Consider the following 10,574-nt stretch of genomic DNA (forward strand, 5'->3'; position numbering starts at 1 on the left):
GTCTGCATAAGTCCTTGGGTTCCATCTTCAGCATCAGAAGAGGGAAAGTTAAAATTGTTTTGCTCAATTTCCACATATTTGTACTGTTTCAAAAATTTTCTTGTTATTGATTTTGTTTTGTCATATTATGGTCAGAAAAGTTTCTGAATATGATATTAAATTAAATAGTGGTATGTTTTGATTATTTGCTTATATTTTGCGTTGTTTGTCACTTCCAGTTACCATGAGGCTTAAAATACAGATCTTTTAGTTATAGCAAGCTATTTGGGGATGATAGCAATGTATTATGATCATAATATAAGGAAAGGTATAAAACAATATATACTGTTGTGGTTTGAAAGAAAATGGCCCCCAAAGGGAGTGGTACTAATGGGAGGTGTGGCTTTGTTAGATTAGGTGTGGTATTGTTGGAAAAAGTGTGTTACTGTGGAGGTAGGCGTTGAGGTCTTGTATATGCTCAAGCCATGCCCAGTGAGTCAGTTCACTTCCTGCTGCCTTTGGATCAAGATGTAAGGACTCTCAGCTCCAGCACCATGTCTGACTGCATGCTGCCTTGCTTCCCTCCATGACAATAATGGACTAAACCTCTGAACTGTAAGCCAGTACCAATTAAGTGTTTTCCTTTATAAGAGCTGCCATGGTCATGGTGTCTCTTCACAGCAGCAGAAACCCTAACTAAGACATATAGTAATATTTAATACTTCCATTCCTTCCTTCCTACATTTTGAATTCTTTTTCTTTTCTATTAACAAATATTAATCCTTCAAAATAATGGATTTTATTTTGACATCTCAGGTACTTTGATTATATTTACTTCTCATTGCCATCACTTATCCCTTTCCCTACACCCTTATTCTCATTTCTTATCACTATTTGTCTCCCTTCCACTTTCATGACCTCTCCTGCCCTCTATATTTCACATATGAGAGAAAACGTGGCCCTTGTATATCAGACTCTTGCTTGGTTCATTTAGCAGGATGATTTCTAGTTCCATCTGTTTTCCTGCGAATAACATAGTTTCATTCTTATTTATGGCAGAATATTGCATTGTGTATATGCACTCCATTTCTCTCTCTGACCATCTGTTGCTAGACACTAAAGCTTAGTCCATGACTTTGCTATTAAGAATAGTGTGTGATAAGTGTAGATGTGTAAAATGTTTACTGTATGCTTGGATTCCTTCTGATGTGTCCATGATCTTATAGCCATTAAGTTTATAAAGGACTTCCTTACTGATTCCCATAGTGGATGTGTTGATTTATATTTCTATTAACACTATGTAAGAGTTGTTTTTTCCCTGTGTGCTTGTCCAAATTTTTTTTATTTTGGCTTTCTAAGTGGGATGAGATGGAATCTCAATGTAGTTTTGATTTGTATTTTCCTGATAGCTAAAAACGTTTAACATTTTTTATTCATTATTAATTGGCCATTTTTACTTTTACTTTGAAAAGTATGTTTTGAAGTTGCCCATTTATTGCGCAACTTTGGATTATTTTTTTGCTGTTGAATTTTTTTGGGTTTTGAAAACATATTATGGACATCATTTCCCTGTCATAGAAGTATTTGGCAAAGATTTACTCTCATACTGTAGCCTGCCTCTTCGCTCTGCTAATTGTCTCCTTTGCTGTGAAGAATTGGATGCGAGTCTCTTAGTCAGTTCTTGTTTCCTGGGCTTTTGAGGCCCTATTTAGGAAGACGTTCTTATGCCTGTCTCTTGAAGTGTTTTTCTGTAGTAGTTTCCAAATTTTAGGACAAATTTTGAATTTTTGGTACCCCATGTTACATCTCTCTGTCTCATCCATCCCTGAATATATTAGAAATGACTAGTAATATTATAATTATTTTTAGTTTTCTTATGACTAAGGGATGAATGGCTTACGTATCACTTTGTAATAACAGACCTTTCTCATCACTCTTACGCCTTCTGCTATTTTGTTCATTAACATTTTTATCTGTCTCCAGGACTCTCTTAGCCTTTCTATAAGGCAGGTCTGGTACAGAGATAGTCTCTATCTTTCCTTCTGAAGGACAGCTTGGCTGGTTACAGCATTCTGGGTTGATCTTTGCTTTCCTCGGACTAGGAAAATCTCACATCACTCTCCCCTGGTATGCTAAGTCATGCTGAGGATTCTTCAGTCTTTTTTTTCTCTTGGTGACTTGAGGGTCATCTCTGTGTCTTTGACCTCTGAAAGCTTTATTATGTCTTGGGGGTAGACTAAGTTCACTAAACATACTATATTTGAATTTTGTATTTTCCTTTGTTTGGGATTTTTCTGTCATTATATCTTTGAATAAGCATTCTTCGGCATCCAGAAGACTTCGAACCCCAATAATTCAGATTTTTTTGCTTTTAATGTGATTCCAATATGTCCACAATTTCTTCAGTCCTCTTCACTCTTTCTTTAATACGTCTGTATTCAGCCTCATTCTTTTTCTTTGATATATTTACTATCGATCTTTTTCAATGTGTTTATTTTTTTACTTAGTGTATTTCCAGTTCAAAGATTTTTGTTTAATTAAAAAAAATACTCCCATATCTTTACTAGGTCTCACTGTTAGCGTATTGAGGGTGTTTTTTGTTTGTTTGGTTGTTTTGTGTGTGTGTGTGTGTGTGTGTGTGTGTGTGTGTGTGTGTGTGTTTTCTTGAAACTCTTTTTTTTTTTTTTGGCTTCCCTTAATAGTTATTAGTTACCTTTTCAGTTGCTTTGATAAAACACTATGAGCAAGGGGACTTGTAGGAGCAAGGGTTGATTTGGGCTCATGGTTCCAAAGGGTTAAGAGTCTATCATGGCAGAAGATGTGGTAGCAGGCATGATAGCAAGAGCTGGAGACTGAGTGAACAACTTCAATTGTAAACAGCAAGCAGAGAAAGCAAATTGGAAAGTAGGGCGGAGCTCTATACCCGCAAAGCCTTCTCTTCCTGTGGATGATTCCTTTCCAGCAAGCCATATCTCCAAACCTACCCAACCAGCATCACCAACAGAGACCACGTGTTTAAATACAGGAGCCTACAGGAGACATTTCTCATTCGAACCACTGCACAGCTGATCCAAATCCTACACCTTACACTTTATCCATGTTGGTTTTGACTGGTTTCTCTACCTCATTTTGATTCTTAGATGGGGTCATAGTTCATTGAAAAGTCTTTTTCACAACCGTCCCCCACAGCCCTGGAAAAAAAAAATTAATTAACACATACTTCTAGTACACATAAGTGGGATTCACTGACCTTCCATATATGAAGTCAGGCATTGATTATATCTATTTTTCCTTCCACTGCCTCTGCCTCTGTTCCTTTCTTTCCCTCTCCCTCCATCTCCTTTCCTAATTCCTAGTAATCTCTCTTTAGTGGAAGTTCTTGATGCCGCTTGGTGTGCAATGCCATCTGTGCACTAAGGATTGGGTATTTTTTGCAGTCTTGTGCTTATTTTTCTAGACATTCCAAGCGGGCTGATTATTTTCTCCGACAATAACACTCCCACAATTTCAGCACTAGCTGTCACCCTAAAACTGGATTTGCCCCGAGTCTGCTCTTGTGTGTTGTCACCATTTTAACACTAGAGGGCGACCCAGATTTGTCCTAAACCCTCAGTTGCTGTATTGTTTAGAATGAACTGAGCGCAGCCACTTCACTGTGTCTCCCTCGGAGAAGGGAGACCCAGGTATGTCATCAGAGTCACTGCCTATAGTCAGGCTCTGCAGTGAGCTGTTTGGTTAAGGCAGAGTCACTGTGGGACAAGCGTCGCAACGGCATATCATGAGTTCAACTGTCAACACAGCGTTGGTACAGGACCAGTGCCCACACTGCTGTGGGATGCCTGCTGCTGACGTGGACTTCTGGCCCCATCCCACTGCAGTCAATCCACAGTGATACTGTCTAGAATCAAAGTCCAGCAGACACTTTTCTATTTGACATTGGAACTGTCCCAGAGAGTCTGTTCATGGACGCTGGCCTAGGGGAGGTGGCTCTTAGGATCCAGTGTTGGGTTTTACCTACCTGACATTGAGTTTCAAGAAAAATTACTATGCCTGTTATGACCCTGCCTTACCCTTTGTGAGTAAATTCTCTATGCTATGTAGCCTGAGGTTGGAGTAGAGTGGGTGAAGGTAGTCCCTTAGTCAGCTAGACTAGTGCGAAGCTGGGTTACGGCTTAGTATCACAGATGCAAGAACTTGCATGGTGTCAGGGTACATGCAGGCCCAATCTCAGGCTGGCTGTGATGCAGACAGAAACATAAGTCAGTTTGACCACTGTGTAGGACTCTGACCGGTGATGGGGAAGCTTGTTGGGAATGCTATATCACCCATGGCTAGGATAGGGTGGTGAGGATACTCTGCTGGATGCCGAGGTTAATGATAACCCAAGTTATACCTGCTTCCCACTCTTATGAGTTTGAATAGTCATAGTTGGTAGTGGGTGGAAGGTGTGCTCTTGCTCACTCCAAGGCTGATGATGTTGCAGGCTCAAACTTGAGTTTGCTTTGCCAAGGTATGTATCTCTACCTGATTCTGTAGAGGGTATGAAGCCTCCTTTTGCAAACTCGGGTCTGGGATATGGGACATGGGCCTGTGTTTTCTGCCTGATGTTGAGATCATGGGGAACCTGGTACTGAGTTACAAAACAAATTCTGTGATAGCTTTGCTGACTCATTCTATCTCACTGAGGAGATAGAGTTCTGCTACTAAATGATTTGATATTTTCAAATGTTTATATTTTAATCTACATACTATCTGTACAGCAAAACTGAGTTTTCACAAGTATGTGAGGTCATATATTTATCGCTACAGTTCTACAGAATAGTTTCTTTACCCTAAGAATCCATATTTCATCTGTCAACTCTCTTTTCTCTTCCTCCCTAGAACCCCTTGCAGCCACCTTTTAAAAACCATTTCTATAATTTTGCTTGTCACCGAATGTCAGGCAAGTTAATTATACAGTATGTAGTCCTTCATGTAGTAATATACATTTAAATTTCACCGATCCGTGTCTGTGTGGCACAGCACCTCAGTATAATAATCGAATATTGACTTCTGGGTCTCATAGCAGACTAGAAACTGTCTCAGTATGGCTGGGTAAAAGTGAAGAATAAGAAATGAGTCAGAATAAAAAAAAAAAGATTCATCCAAAGAGATGAAGAAAGATCCTTGAGGATCACAAGTAGTGTCAGGATTCTTGAAACTTCCAGAAAGAAAGATGGGTGGGGCAAGGAGAAGAAACCAGACTGACACAGTTCTTCCTTCAGCAGCCTCCTGAAAGGGAATCAAACCCACAAGCAAGTAGGCATTCTCACTTCTGATAAAGTAGACTTGAACCCCAAGCTACAGAAGATGTGAAGAAGGTCACGTTAATATATTAACAAAGGGAGCTAGCCTTCAAGAAGTAAAACAATTGTGAAAATGTATGCAATGAATGTTAGAGTTCTCAATTTCATCAAATACACAAAACAAGCGTGAAGGATCAGGTAGGCTCTGATACAACAATCGTGACACAATTTAATACCCAACTGTCATTTTTAGGTAAGTCATCCAAACTAAATCTTAGCAAAGACATCTTGGAGTGAAGTTACTCCCTAGATCAATGGGCTCTACCATTTCTACAGAATATCCCATCCAACAGATAGGGAATAGAGATTCTTCACAGTTGCACATGGAGCTTTCTCTAAAATTGACCATATTATAGGTCACAAAGCAAGTCTTAAAAAAATTTTTAAAAATTGAAATGAGCCCTTGTTTTTATTACACCATAGTAGAAAAAAACTTGAAATCAACAGCAATAGAAACAATGGAACTACAAAAATTGAAAACAAATAGCACACTTTTGAATAAACGGAAGGCCACTGAAGAAATGAAGCAGGAAATTTTAGAATTCCTAGAATCAAATAAAAGCAATATCACCATATATAAACAAGTACACTTATACATATGCACATGCATATCCAATTTCAATTTAGATTCTGCATCTGAGGGAAAACATGCAATGTTTGGCTTTGAGTCTGACATTTTTTACTTAACATAATGATTTCCAGTTCCATCCATTTTCCCAAACATGTCATTATTTCATTTTTCTTTACAGTCTTAGAAGAAAGATTGGTTTTAATGTTTAAATTATATATACAGTGTAATAATGGGATTGAAATATTATTGGTTACTGCTATCAATCTTTGTTATCCTTCAGAAGTTGATGTTCAAACCTTGTTGTCAAAGACACCACATAATTGGGTCAGGACATGACACAGCCCCGGTGGCATCATCCCTACTGGCTAGCTTTCATAGTTCTGCAAGGGTCTATGCATGCAACTTGGGGGCAAAGTCATGCACAGTCTTACCTGCTATGAGCCCCATGAATGACAACAGGGACTGGCCTGGCAAGGTATGCCTACTGGTGCATGATGGCACAGATGTTATGGTAGTATCCAACCACCCTCTGAGTTAAAGCCCTTCCCACACGATGGACCTCATGTCTAGTACTGTTAACTGAGCCCCACATCCATGTCTGGCTAGGTTATAAGCCCTAGGGGAGAACCCAGTACTATTAGTCTACTAAATGGACATGGTATTACTCTACCCCCTAAATCAGTGGTTCCCAGCCTTCCTAAAAATGTGACCCTTTAATATAGTTGCTTATATTGTGATGAACCACAACCGTAAAATGATTTTGTTGTTACTTCATAACTGTAATTTTGCTACTATTATGAATCATAATGTGAATATCTGATATGCAGGATATCTCATACATGACCCACAGGATGAGACCCACTGCCCTAAGTTCTTTTCTTTATATCCATAGATTAGTGCACCTCTTAGCCCTCATCAGAGAAGCTTCTTTTTGCAGTAGATGATAGCTAATAGACTCACAACTGGCTACTATGCAAGAGAATAAGAAGTTTGAGAATGCTTATGTATAAATGGGGAATCTACATGAAACCCCTTTCTCTCATGGTTCAGGGACCATCATGGAAAAGGACATGACAAGACATGACAGAAACACCGCACACGTGAGCGTAAACCAGTTTGACTGCACGCACAAAAACTGCCGGATAAAATGCTACCATGGATAGACGAGGGCCTCATGAAATTCTACCCTTATCTGATGATCTATTGTAAGTCATGGCCTCTGGAGTCCAGAGAATCAGTTTCATTCAGGGACGAGGTCCCTGAAAGGCTATCAGTGCTCCAGTAGATGGCTCTATACCCAAACACATAGAGGTTTTTTGTTTTTGTTTTTTTATTGTTGTTGTTTTGGGTTTTTGTTTGTTTGTTTTTTGTTTTTGTTTTTGTTTTGTTTTGTCAACTTGACACATGCTAGAGTCATTTGGGAGGGGAAATCTCAATTGAGAAAATGCCCTAACCAGACCGGCTTGTGAACAAGTCTGTTGTGCCTTTTCTTGATTAATCATTTATATTGGCAGCCCCAGCCTTGCAGGGTGCCATCCCTGGGCAAGTGGTCCTGATGGCTTAAGAAAGCAGGCCGAGCCGGGCGGTGGTGGCGCACACCTTTAATCCCAGCACTCAGGAGGCAGAGCCAGGCGGATCTCTGTGAGTTCGAGGCCAGCCTGGGCTACAGAGATATATCCAGGACAGGCACCAAAACTACACAGAGAAACCTTGTCTCAGAAAGAAAGAAAGAGAGAGAGAGAGAGAGAGAGAGAGAGAGAGAGAGAGAGAGAGAGAGAGAGAGAGAGAGAGAGTAAGCAAGCAAACAAGCAAGCAGGCTGAATGAGCCAGTAAGCAGCATTCCTTCATGGCTTCTGCTTCAGTTCCTGCCCTGACTTTCTTTGATGATGTGTTGTGCAAGTATGAGATGAAATAAACCCTTTCCTCCCCAAGTTGCTTTGGGTCATAATGTTATTTATCTATTTATTTATTCATTCATTTATTTTTAGTTTTTTTTTTTTTTGTTTGTTTTTTTGGTTTTCCGAGACAGGGTTTCTCTGTGTAGCTTTGCGCCTTTCCTGGAACTCGCTTTGGAGACTAGGCTGGCCTCGAACTCACAGAGATCCACCTGGCTCTGCCTCCCGAGTGCTGGGATTAAAGGCATGAGCCTCTACTGCCCGGTGTTTGTTTTTGAGATTAGGTTTCTCTGTGTAGTCCTAACTGTTCCGGAACTCACTCTGTAGACTAGGCTGGCCTTGAACTTACAGAGATCTGCCTGCCTCTGCTGCCTGGTCATGATGTTTTATCATAGCAATAGAAACCCTCCTAAATGGACATAGTATTACTCTGCCCTCTAAATTCTTATCTTTATACCCGTAGATTAGAGCACCTCTCAACCCCCATCAGAGACCTATATTTTTGGGTACAAGGAACTTGAACTTCTAAATTTTAAGCTCAGTTTCAAGATACTCATGAAGTTTACTATTCCAAGGTAGAGTTTGGGTGCAAAAGGTGGTTATGCATTTGTGTGTGTGTGTGTGTGTGTGTGTGTGTGTGTGTGTGTGTGTATGCATACAGGTACGTGTATGCACACGTATGTATGTATATAGAAGACAGAGGTTGACATTTATTGTTCATATTATTACTTTTTTTCATATTATTTTTTGAGGCAAGGTTTTTCGCTGACTCTGGAGTTCACTGATTTGGCTAGAACAGCTGACAAGCAGGCCATAGGTACCGTCTTGTCTCTACCTCCCTAGTGCTGGGATGACAGGTGTGCAGCACGGTGACTGGCTGGGGCTTCAGTTCAGTCTCATGTTTGCACATCAAGTCCTTGACCAACTGAACCACCACTCCAGCGCCTACAAAGATTGTTTTTAAAGATGTTAACATTAATTTTTCATTTATTAAGAGTATGGCTAGAAAGCTGGGCTTTTCCTTAATCTTCTAAGTTCATTGTAAACCTAGTCATAAAATTAGTGAAGTGCAAATAAAAATGGCAACTTTTCCCCTGATTCAAGTTACATTAATATAAGATGAACTGAAATATCCTTCTGAACAGTCAGTTCCACTTACAGCTCAGTTAATTAAATTCTTCCAATCATTAAAATGGTTTTTAATTATCTTAATACAGTTGATTTTCTTTTCAGCATTTCAGGTGACACAGCTTTCTAAATGCTTGAAAAGGTTCTGATAAATATAGCAAACCTTAGGTGAAATTTCAGTGTCATTGAAAAATTCAGATAGTCTCTAATATCTGTCAGCTTGCATCTAACAAGTCACATATTTAATTGCATATTGTGATGTGGGATCACAGCAGTAATCTTTCATATTTTCTTATATTTCCCAAACTTAAAAAGCCTATAACCATTTAAATACCAAATGCACAGATTGTTCCAACAATTTAAAACATTATTCCTGAATGAAATGCTAAAGTATTAATAGACTGGCTTATTTCCTCATATCTCCATGCAGACACAGGTTCTGAACATGTGCCCTGACTTTAGGAAAGACCACCTGGAGATGTAACCAGCATTCACAATGTGATACACGCATTCAGAGACAAGACCAACATCTGCTACTGAACACACAAAAGACCACCCAGGGGTACGACTGGCATCTTGGAAGCCTGTGAACAGAACATCCAGAAACAATACTGGAACCAGCACCTAGGCAAGGGGTTTGTATCCAGACTGCATCGCCACGCACTTCCTCTTTCCTTACTGTATTCCTCCCTTGTTTGATGTCTGACATCATTTGAGTGGACCAGCTTGGTTCGCTCTGACCTCATTCCTTCTTTTCCCCTTTCCTTCCTGCCTTTTGGATAGGCTTTCCCAAAGAACGCAGGCTGGCCTGGAGTTGGGGGTGTCTGTGCCTCAGCCTCTTGAGAGCTGGGACTGTGTGAGGCTGTCTGGTTGTGTTTCTTTCCTTTCTCTCTTTTCACTCCGACTTCAGTATCATCTCCTTCCCATGCCTCTGTTGTTCCTCCCTGCGTTTTTCCTCCTCTATTTCTTTCTCTGTTATTCTAATAATTATTGCTAGACTTACTTTGCATATTTCCTTATTATTTATATCCTCAGTAACTACTGTCTTGGAGCACACAGTACTATTTGGGTTCTTTTACTTCCTAAAACTACTGAAGTTGAAGGGGTGACAGTGTTTTAAGTGACTGGCATTCTACTCTCTGAACAGTCCTGAAAATTGAACTTGTTGCTCTGAGCATGTGGCTTGAAAGTCTAACTACTGAACTACCCCTGATCTATCAGAGAAACAACATCTTAAGCCTATTATGACTTAGTCTTATTTGAACATTGCAAACATTTCCACTAAATAAACATGAGTTATTAAGGAAGGAAATCCAACAACAATTTAATCCGGGTTGTTAGAGTCCCAGTGCAAAAAACACAAGAAACATGAAAGACCAAGGCAACGTGACTTCTCCAAAAATTACTAATCCCACAGTAACGGCCTCCAATAAGAATGAGCTGTACGAAACCCCAAACAAGAATTCAAAAGATTACTTGTAAGTATGTTCAAAGAAATAAAGAACACAAATAAATTCTTGAATAAATTAAAAGAGAGCATAAACAGATGAATGAAAAAGAAGTCAATACAGATATGAATATAGAATTTAATAAATAGAATTACTGAAAAATCAAACTTAAACACTGGGAATGAGATATTGAATAAGTCAAACTTAA

General features: G+C 39.5%; 1 long non-coding RNA gene across 2 annotated transcripts in view; it reads left to right on the forward strand.

Annotated features, from left to right (window-relative positions):
• Nucleotides 1-10,338, forward strand: part of LOC131894299 (uncharacterized) — a 79,195-nt gene extending 68,857 nt beyond the window's left edge. For both annotated transcript variants that reach the window (XR_009374876.1, XR_009374875.1), the window contains one exon: nucleotides 9,349-10,338. This is a non-coding gene — a long non-coding RNA (uncharacterized LOC131894299). The remainder of the gene's footprint in view (nucleotides 1-9,348) is intronic.
• The last annotated feature ends 236 nt before the right edge of the window (nucleotides 10,339-10,574 follow it).

Source organism: Peromyscus eremicus, chromosome 17 (genome assembly GCF_949786415.1).
Source record: "Peromyscus eremicus chromosome 17, PerEre_H2_v1, whole genome shotgun sequence".
NCBI classification, from domain to species: domain Eukaryota; kingdom Metazoa; phylum Chordata; class Mammalia; order Rodentia; family Cricetidae; genus Peromyscus; species Peromyscus eremicus.